Genomic DNA, 9,911 nt, shown 5'->3' on the forward strand with positions numbered 1-9,911 from the left:
ACAAAGAGGAAACTGGTTAAAATAGCTTGCGCGTAAATGCGACGCCTTAGTCAATTGCGTGACTGGAACACACATCCAGTGAAATGAGAAACTTCCAATGCTAGATCACAAACAGTGAAAAATACTTAATGGAAATACATACAAAAAAATATAAACACATTTTTTTTTTTTTTGTAAACCATTTTTTAAATGAATTAATATACTGAATGATTATTCTATATTATTTTCATGGTTTTTTTATTAAATTTTATTTCATTAGTTTTAAAGCACGGTTGAAGTTTCAAAGATAAAATTGTATAAAATATATCACAGCAGTAACATAATAAAAATATATAAAAAATATATATTTTTTTAAATGTTATATTTTAGGCTTTCATTCTGATTGATGTGATTGAAAAAACTAATGGTATGATTTATAATAATTGTTTATTTTAGGATTCCCTTTGCATTTGAAACAGTTTTTGTTTCGTTAGATATGAGAAAAACTATATTTTTTTTTATTTAAAAATTCACTTTGATTCGGAACATATGTATATGTGGACATTGTTTTATTAAAGCCATGTATACGAGAACTTTAATTGATTAATTTAATTAATTTAACATGTTTGCATATCAGTTTATACTGTGTTATAACAATAATACAAATATTTGCACAAGTAAAGAGGTTATATATAAGGTTATATTTTTTATCGTACTCCATGAATACTGAAAAACCTTTGAGATATCACAAGTCTTACATATATATAGAAAGAGACAGCAAATAAAGAAAATGGAAGAGATATAGAGTCTCTTGAAGAAGGCATAGCTTTTTATCATTTCATAACGTAGCTTCCAGTTTCTTTTTACACGCATAAGACTTTAGCCCTGAAAATAATAAGTAGAATTAATTTATATTCACGTTTCGATCACAACAATTGCCTCTTTAATGACTTTAAAAGCTACTTGACAATTTACTTCGTCTTTTTCCTACTATAAATTCTTAGGTATTTTCAATAGATAGATGATGAACCTCAATATGTAGGCAGTAGGATATATTATTTATAAACTAAATTCAACCCTTGCTTACATGGTTACCTGTGAAATTAAATCAATAATCCGGCGACACCATATGGCGGAATAATTTAACGTGCAATTTTACGTAATGGTTATCAAATGGGATTCGCCCGGGAGGTATACTGAAGACGTAATAATTTTTTTCCTAATTGCATATTTTCTCACACTTGGATATTTTTTGTGTACCACTATTATCTTATATTTGTTTACAATGAACCAAACTGAATTCATAGGAGGAAAAAGGAAGAACAGTCAAATTGAAAACCTCCAGTTTTACGAAGCCCTATAAAAGTGTAATATATTAATGAGATAAAATCATTAAAAATTACTCTCCAATCTATACATGTACCGTATTACGTAATTAACACGTCAATGAAGCTTTTTGCAAGATTAATATGCACATTAGCAACATCGACTAATTAAGTAACTTGATCTTATGTAACTATATATAATGTTGGAGACTGATGATCAGTTTCATTGATCAGATGAAATCAGTTTAATTAAATAGGTAAACTTATCTAGACGAGTAAATCTTATATCATTATCTTATATCTCACAACGAGAACCACATCAACCTATATAATGATTGAGATATAAGGTACATCCAGCAATCATACTAATAAAAACCTCTGACCAGAGACTAAAAATACCTTTAAAGAAATAGAAACTGTGTAGGATATAAACAGCTTTTATTTTAACACTCTCCTTATTGTGTAATTTTAGTCTTTTGAAACGTCTCTCAAAACCATGTGGATGTCTGAAAAATTTCATATACTCTGTATTACTGTTTTGACTGACGTCAAGCATTTTAAGAAAAGTGATCTTTAAGTTTATGTTACTCTTTTAAAGCAATAAAAAATATTAAAGATTAAAATGATATGATAAAATACAAGTTTTTGTTATTTTCAAAATAGAATCTGTCTAGTCCAAGTTACGATATTGTAAAATGTAACAAACACTTTTAAGACCAATATTTATAAAAAACATTCATGACGAAACCTTATAAATTTTTCATTAAAAAAAATGGTAAATAAGAGTATTTAAGTATTTAATAATCTTATGAAAAATAAAAATGCTTACATCGAGTGCATATGACGTCATTACAATATTTATAAATTATAATGGATATATTTATATATTCGTTATGGATAAGTTACCACTGAGCGGTAGCAAAAGGTACAGAACATCGATCTACTCAAAGAACCCTCTGTTGTCCAGGCTCCAGGCCCTCCAGGCTCTCCGCGATATCGTTCATTAAAACTTTCCTCTTTTCAACTCAGGTTACTAAAGGATACCAATAGCGGAGATTATATCTTCAGAAAACTATACACAAACAAGAGGAGCACCTATTTTATAATAAAATACAAATCTTAGCACTGATTGTATATTGTATATATTTCGGAAATATTTTGAAAAAATTGCGCATTGTAGCATAGAATAGAATTCAGTCTAGCATAGAATTTAGTATAATAAAATCAACTCTATAACTTTTTCACACCCTAGATCAAATCACACCCTAGATGAATTTGTTCTTCGCAATACAGAACACGTTATTACCGTGGCAAACTTAGTTTTAAAGCTAACAGTATGTATATTATCGTATCACAGTTTCTACGCAAATACTCCTTAAAGTGGACATGTCAGGTTTTCTTAGTAAAAACTATTTTCCCTCTTAGTATATTAGCTGCATACCCGGGCGTGTATACTATCTGATTGGAAATTAAATAGTATACGATGTGGTAAGGTATAGAGACTTTTCAATATCTAAATACATTAGTATAGAATTAGTTGAATAACCTCGTGTCAGTGAATGTGTCACACATTTTCCTTAAATAGTAAAACAAATGCAATTTATCTCTCTCAAATATCGTCAGCCTTTCGTACATTTAATATGTATTTGAACATTATACATTTTATTTCCAAATTACGACTTGGCGTATCAAAATACTACGTGGTTACACCATATAATTTTTATATATTAACCAAACATAAAAACCACAGTTGTAAACAAAATATAAAAAACAATAACTAAAATAGGACCGCCATTGGTAGAAACAGCTGTTTAAATACGAGGATGAAACACAATAAGCCATCCAGTAGATAATTAATGGCTATTTGATATGTAACCCACAGTCTACATACGTTCATAAGCATTTAAAAGTTTTCATTTACTTTGTGCTTTTTGTATACTCGCACGATCGCTGCTGAAATCCACGATAACGATACAGTACTTCTCAAAAGTGTAAAGGCCTTTACAAATATTAAAGTATAAATAGACTTTTTATACACAATATTTTATTTATAAAGTTTTTATAATACGATAAATAAAAATGTTTCTGTTTAAAAAATTATCGCTTACAAGTTTATGAAATTAAAGAAAACCCTTGTTTGTTTTCCGGTTCTGCGATAAATACAATTCCGTATCAAATTAATCAATCTAATCTAACAAAATGTCACAACACATTTAGAAAGGGTCAGTGTAATACAATTTTTAAATCTGGCTTAGATTTTGATTAATGAAGATTTATTCCCATATCTTTTGTATCTTTTCGGAGTACGAAATACATGTATTTCAGTATATTTAAAATAATTATTAACTTTATGCAATTTTTTTACAATTTTTTTTTTTTTGTAAATTACAGAAACCAAAAAAAATTAAGCGGTAGTTATTAAGAAGGGAATTGCTGTGCTGTGCTCGATAGATGGCGTTGATACAATACGTCATCAACCTAGATTGCGGTGTTAAGATTCTCCGTTGTGTACCGATTACCATGCGGTTCGAAAGTTCATTGTTGTTTGTTGGTTGTGGTTGTCTATCATTTGTTACCATCACTTTTCTGTATGTTATTTTTTTAAGTTTGACAATATGGTTATGCGAAAAACGACCAACACGCGGGCGAAGCCGCGGGCAACAGCTAGTAGTTAATATGACAAAAACCTAGGACTCACCTTTTTTCCTATAGTCCTAATACGAATCATGTGGGACGCATAAAAACTCAAATAAAAAATATAAATCATTGACACAACAGGGTTTCGAACTGAACGTAAAGTGTAACTGGTGCGCAATGTTGCTCTCATTTTTTAGGTATAGATTTTGTAAAAATGCAAAAAGTATAAAATGAACTACACAACTTTCGATTTCAACAATTCTGACGGTTCAACAATAGAATTATTTTTATTAAACTTTACATAGAAATAAGTACGGCGATTTTCATCTTGTGAAAGAATTTTTCCACTTCGCTAAAATCTTATATATTTTATGAATGATGTCTGGTGTTTAGACTGTATGTGATAAAAACTATAGCCGACAATAAGTGTACAAAATTATATATTTCTTTAAACATAATTTTTTTAATGACCATTGATTATACCTTTGTAATAAGTTTTGAAATTGTATTATTTTTTCCTATATTTATTCTATTTTTCCAAAACTTATGCTCTTTTACTTCTAGGATATAATATTATCTTCACCTTAATGTGTCTTAAGTGTTAACGCTTTGGATCACCACATTTTCTTAATTCCATTCTTCAGTCATAGCATTCATCTACCATTCATGGTTGAATTTAGCAGTGACAATTAGAATTATAGAATTATGCCACCTAGATAACTAGTTGTCTATTTATTGTACTAATAACTTTTAAAGTATTGAATTACTATTCCGAAATTGCAAAATGACATCATTTCTGTTCTGTATGTTGCTGGCACGGTCGCCCTATGCGGAGGGAATACATATTCTCTTGTATATAAAACTGTAAAGTGGCTAGTATACATGTTATACACGTGCCACTTAGAAAATGATTTTTAATTTGAATAAACTAATCATCAACCTGAAATTCGTAACGAAGTATGTTCAATCATGTTTTAGCTGAATAAAAATGTATTTGAAACACAAAAAAAATAACGAACTTTATATATTCGCTTTTCACTAAGCAATTTTCTGATGAATTTAATTAAGGTTCTTGTTTAAATGAAATTAAAGCATACGAGAGTAGAGTCACATACTTTTATTGGTAAAAAAATATCTTCTATATTTTATTGTTATAGTTTTTTTTTTATCCAATTTAAGTAGTATCCCACCAAATAAAAGTTTCTGTATTCAATAGTGCAATAAATGATTTCTACACGAGTCATTTTACACAGATTAATATAAAGTCCTCCCATATAATACTTTCTGTAGTTCCCGTAGATCGCGCTGTCGTCGTTGTCGTTGACCGACGAGTCTACGAAACTTTAAGGGGATTTAGGTGTTTCTTTTAATCTTACCGTCTGTACTTAAAGTAATTGAGACATAGTTCTACTTCGTGAGTTATTTCATAGAACTCTAACCCTGGCACTTTTTTATCATTCAAATCATATGAAAGAGTCTTTATTAAAAAACAGGTGTTATCTTTTTTATTCAAACCTGTGTAATTTGGAGTGTAATCTTTCCGGAAAACGCTTTATAAATTAATCTTGAATTCAAAGGATACAGTTATGAGTTTTGTGGCTATTGGAGCTTTAATTTAATACGAGAGTTACTCCAATATTAGTAACTTCAAAAACTTCACTTACACACCTGTAATAATCATTGGTAACAAATTTTACTACTTTAAATAAGTACAAACCACCGAAAGAGATAAGTAACTTTGAGTATTATCAATATTTCTTTTTTATTTTATACATATAATGAAAGTCAAATAAAAGCTTGTCGTTATTTGTTTTCGGGATATATTATAATACATAACGAATCACGCTATTCAATCATAAATAAAACCATTTTCCAATATTTTGCCAGTAAAAGTCTGCGAATTCCGTGAAGTCCCCCCACTGCCATTAAATAATAAAAAGTAACTGACAAGGGAGGTCGTGTAAAATAAGAGTCTATATTATTTTATATTTATTTATTTATTTGTTACAAATCATAGAAAATATTAAACATTCATCGTGTTTGGTGTGTGAGGTTGTATCTTTTTAATGTCTGATATAATATAAATTCAACATTCATAAAAATATGAATACAATTTTCAACGTTTCCTCGTATTTATTTTGTAGTACGCTGGACTAACTATCATAATATTACATTTCAGTTTAAATACAGTTCAGTGAGTAAACGTAAACTGACCTATCACTATTTATACAATAAAAGATTTCATGTAATCAAATAATACATTTAATGTTATGTTTCTTTCTATTCTATCCCATTATGATTATGAATGTAAAAGTTCGTATGTTCACGCAACTGCTGCAGCGATTATATTAAAGTGTCGTAGGAATACAATTGATTAGCTCAAAAATTTCATCTCTATTATTAATAGCGGCTTGAATTCCAAACTAATACAAGGCCATAATCAGATCTAAGATTTTCGCGAGTATTCATTTAAATGAAACTAGTATTATTCGGATTTACTACGCCGATTTTATTATTTAAAAACTACATAATCCCGACGTTTCGGTTACTTTGCAGCAACCGTGATCACGGGCAGACGAGGTGTCACCGAAACGTCGGGACTATGTAGTTTTAAATAATAAAATCCGCGTAGTAAATCCGAATAATACTAGTTTCATTTTAATACAAGGCCAATCTGCTTTATGGTTAATGAAAATATAAAATAAATAAAATCCGAAACAAAAATAAGCGTCCTACATTTTTTTAAGGATTAAAATAAATTCATTGTATAAAAATATATTATAAGAAACAGATACTTCTGCTTACTACATCAATAGAATGTGCCCACTCAATGACGAATTCTATTCTCTCGTATAACATAAAACATAATAAGTCGAGGTGGGACTGACATCGATCATTGACTCCTTTTGAAGACGATGGGTTTTCTGTATAAGAGCGGCGTATCTCCCTAATCAATCACTTTACTCGCCCAAATGATATCTTGTAAGCCTTTGTGTAGGAGCTTCTTACGTTCAAACAACTTGACCCAATTCCAAACAAAATACTGAATTAAGTATTTCAACTAATATTTTCAATCACAATATTCAAATTGGTCTATGCTAATCATTGATTAATTTCGTTTTGTAGTCAGGGCACTGTTAACTTTGCTAATTAATGTTATAATAATTGGACGAGTGTGTATATAGTTGAAGATATTTAAGATATCGAAAATGTAAAATCATAATTTTTTTTCTATAAAATTTTTGTAAGTGTTGTAAAAGTAAATAAGTTTTAAACAAAATGAGATCTAAAACTTTGGCGAGTCTTATTCATTTAAATGAAACGAATATATTTCGGATATACTACGCGAATTTTATTATTTTAAAACTACATAGTTCCGGCGTTTCGGTTACTTTACAGTAACCGTAATCACGGTTTTTAAAATAATAAAATTCGCGTAGTATATCCGAAATATATTAGTTTCATTTAAATGAGTTTTAAACAATAATGAGTTTTAAAACATAAACAAACCGCTTCATTTAAGATTAACATCTGGGACAAGTATCTACTATAATACAATATTTTATGAAAATCATAATTATTTTTTGGATCTACTATGGAAAAATACTAGAACAACAATAATTACATTCATATATATCTATTTCAAAATTTACTTTAACATCATCAGATTTTATTCAATGTTATATAAATATACAAGTAAGTACATAAATCAATTACTTATAAAGATATAAACACGCATAGCTTTTATCTTAAAAATCATTCATAATATATATTGTGAATAAACGTTCATAGAAGAATTTTCTAGATTAGACCAGTTTACATCAGTAAATTTGAGGCCGTAGATCTGCGACTCACATAGATCATAATGAATTCGTGAGCAATGACCTTTCAAAATAACTTAGCTATCATTAATACTAACGATGGTGGCTCATTTACTTCTCCCAAATTCAACGATCCATGAAAGATTTAAGTAATATTTTATATTTTTACATAAGCAAGCTAATTTACCTTATAGCTAACAATTGAAACTTGCCCGTCACTTGATAGTTGAATAATAGATATGCCAGTCATCTTTTTAATAGTTTCAAAATTTCTCATTATAAATAAATTCTGTTTAGTATGACATTTTAAACACATATTTTGCAAAATATTCTTAATATACATGTTATGGTTACCACAAATTATTATTAAACGAAGTAGTGTCCTGTATAAATGATTTTAAAAATTCACTTTGATGGTCTTTGATGAAAATAGAGAGGGAAAATTCGTTCCCAACTTTTAATATTCAAGTATTCGGACTACACGTTTGTGATTTTGCACTAACAAGACTGATTGTGACGGCTAAAATTTATCTAACTCTTTTATCAATCACAGCAGTAAAAAATTTACCAGGAGCATTTTTATATAAAAACTATTTCAATTCATCACTTATTATTTATGTTCTAAAAATAAATACTTTATGTACTTTTATTTTCATGAATCTATGAATACTACCGAGAAGTGAACATCATTCTAAATTTTTTTTTATATATATATATAAAATAAACGAAGGTAATTAAAGAGTTGTTTTTTATTTATAGGCAATGAATACATTACGTTATAATTAAAATTTATACACAACAATGGCCGAAATGTTTCCCCATCTACCAGTAGCCATTCTCTTTTAAACATTGACTTCACGTTTATGATATTCGCATTTTCAAGATCATGACAAGCCGTGTAATCGATTAAAGCCTAATTATTGTCAGTAGATGATTTATTTCACAGCTAACAATAAATGATGATAAATTTTAAACAATTCATTAAAATCACTTCTCTCCATCAAGTTCTTAAAATACTTCACTAAAATTTATCAGGAGGTAGCTGTGGTCAAGTAACTACAGCTCGGAGATGAGCTGGCTCTTCTGGTAAGTACCACTCTCTCTCAGAAGATTGGCTTAAAATAGTCATTAGTGGCTGCGTTTCGTCCGGTGATCGAAAGAGCCGGTTGCCCTTTCCGTTTATTCACCCTTTACTCTTCCGGGATATTTTTGTGTGCAATGACCTTCTGCCCTACGTCAACCTAAGTCTGTTTATTGGTGTTAACCGTGTTTCATTGGCGTGGGATCCAAGAAAGATCCTGCAACTGCGAGTTGAACTCGGGCCCTTTCGTACCTCGTGCCAATAATACCATACTTGACACTCAGTTCATACCAAGGGAAACGCCCTTTGACAGGATTGTTATTGGACCCTCAGCGTCCTTCCATCATTCTCTTCACATCAAGCCTAACAACGCATCCGCAACACCATGTAGCTGAGGTCCATGGGCGTCTATACTACTTCCCATCAGGTACGCCGTCTGTTCGTTTACCCTCTTACCATGAAAGAATATATATTTTGTAATAATTAAGAGCAATTTCTAACACCTCTATAGATACGAGCAGAAAGCAAAAAATGCCTAATAACAAAGACCGTAACTGGCTTACTTAAATGAACAATTTATCTGAGTTCGCTTAGGCCCTGGTAGCAACGGCGCGACGTTGTTTTGCCGCGGGCGTCGACCTATTCACTCAGAACAAACAATGCCGTAGAACAAACTGCATTGCTGGAAGCGCTAAATTAATGTTAAAATTAACGCTAATATAAACAATGTAGATTAATAAACCAAATGTTTTCAAGGCAGAACATTAAAAATACTAAAATATGTATTATGATAAATATTAAACGTTCTAATATTTGATGTTAATTTTTGTACAATATTTCCAAACGTGAATTTGTAAAATTTTCTTATAATCTTCGGAATATTAATTTATTTAACCCTGTAAAGAATATAAGATATGACAATATAGTACATAAAGCGTTATAGAAATATAGAAATTTATAAAAATTGTGTTCAGCGCTACATCGGCTGAAAGATACGATTAAGTGGCGCCACACAGTCGGCTTGCGATCTTGTCGCTGGCACAGATCTACTTTACGTTTTGACCGTCC

The sequence above is a fragment of the Danaus plexippus genome, chromosome 4, assembly GCF_018135715.1.
Source record: "Danaus plexippus chromosome 4, MEX_DaPlex, whole genome shotgun sequence".
Lineage (NCBI taxonomy): Eukaryota > Metazoa > Arthropoda > Insecta > Lepidoptera > Nymphalidae > Danaus > Danaus plexippus.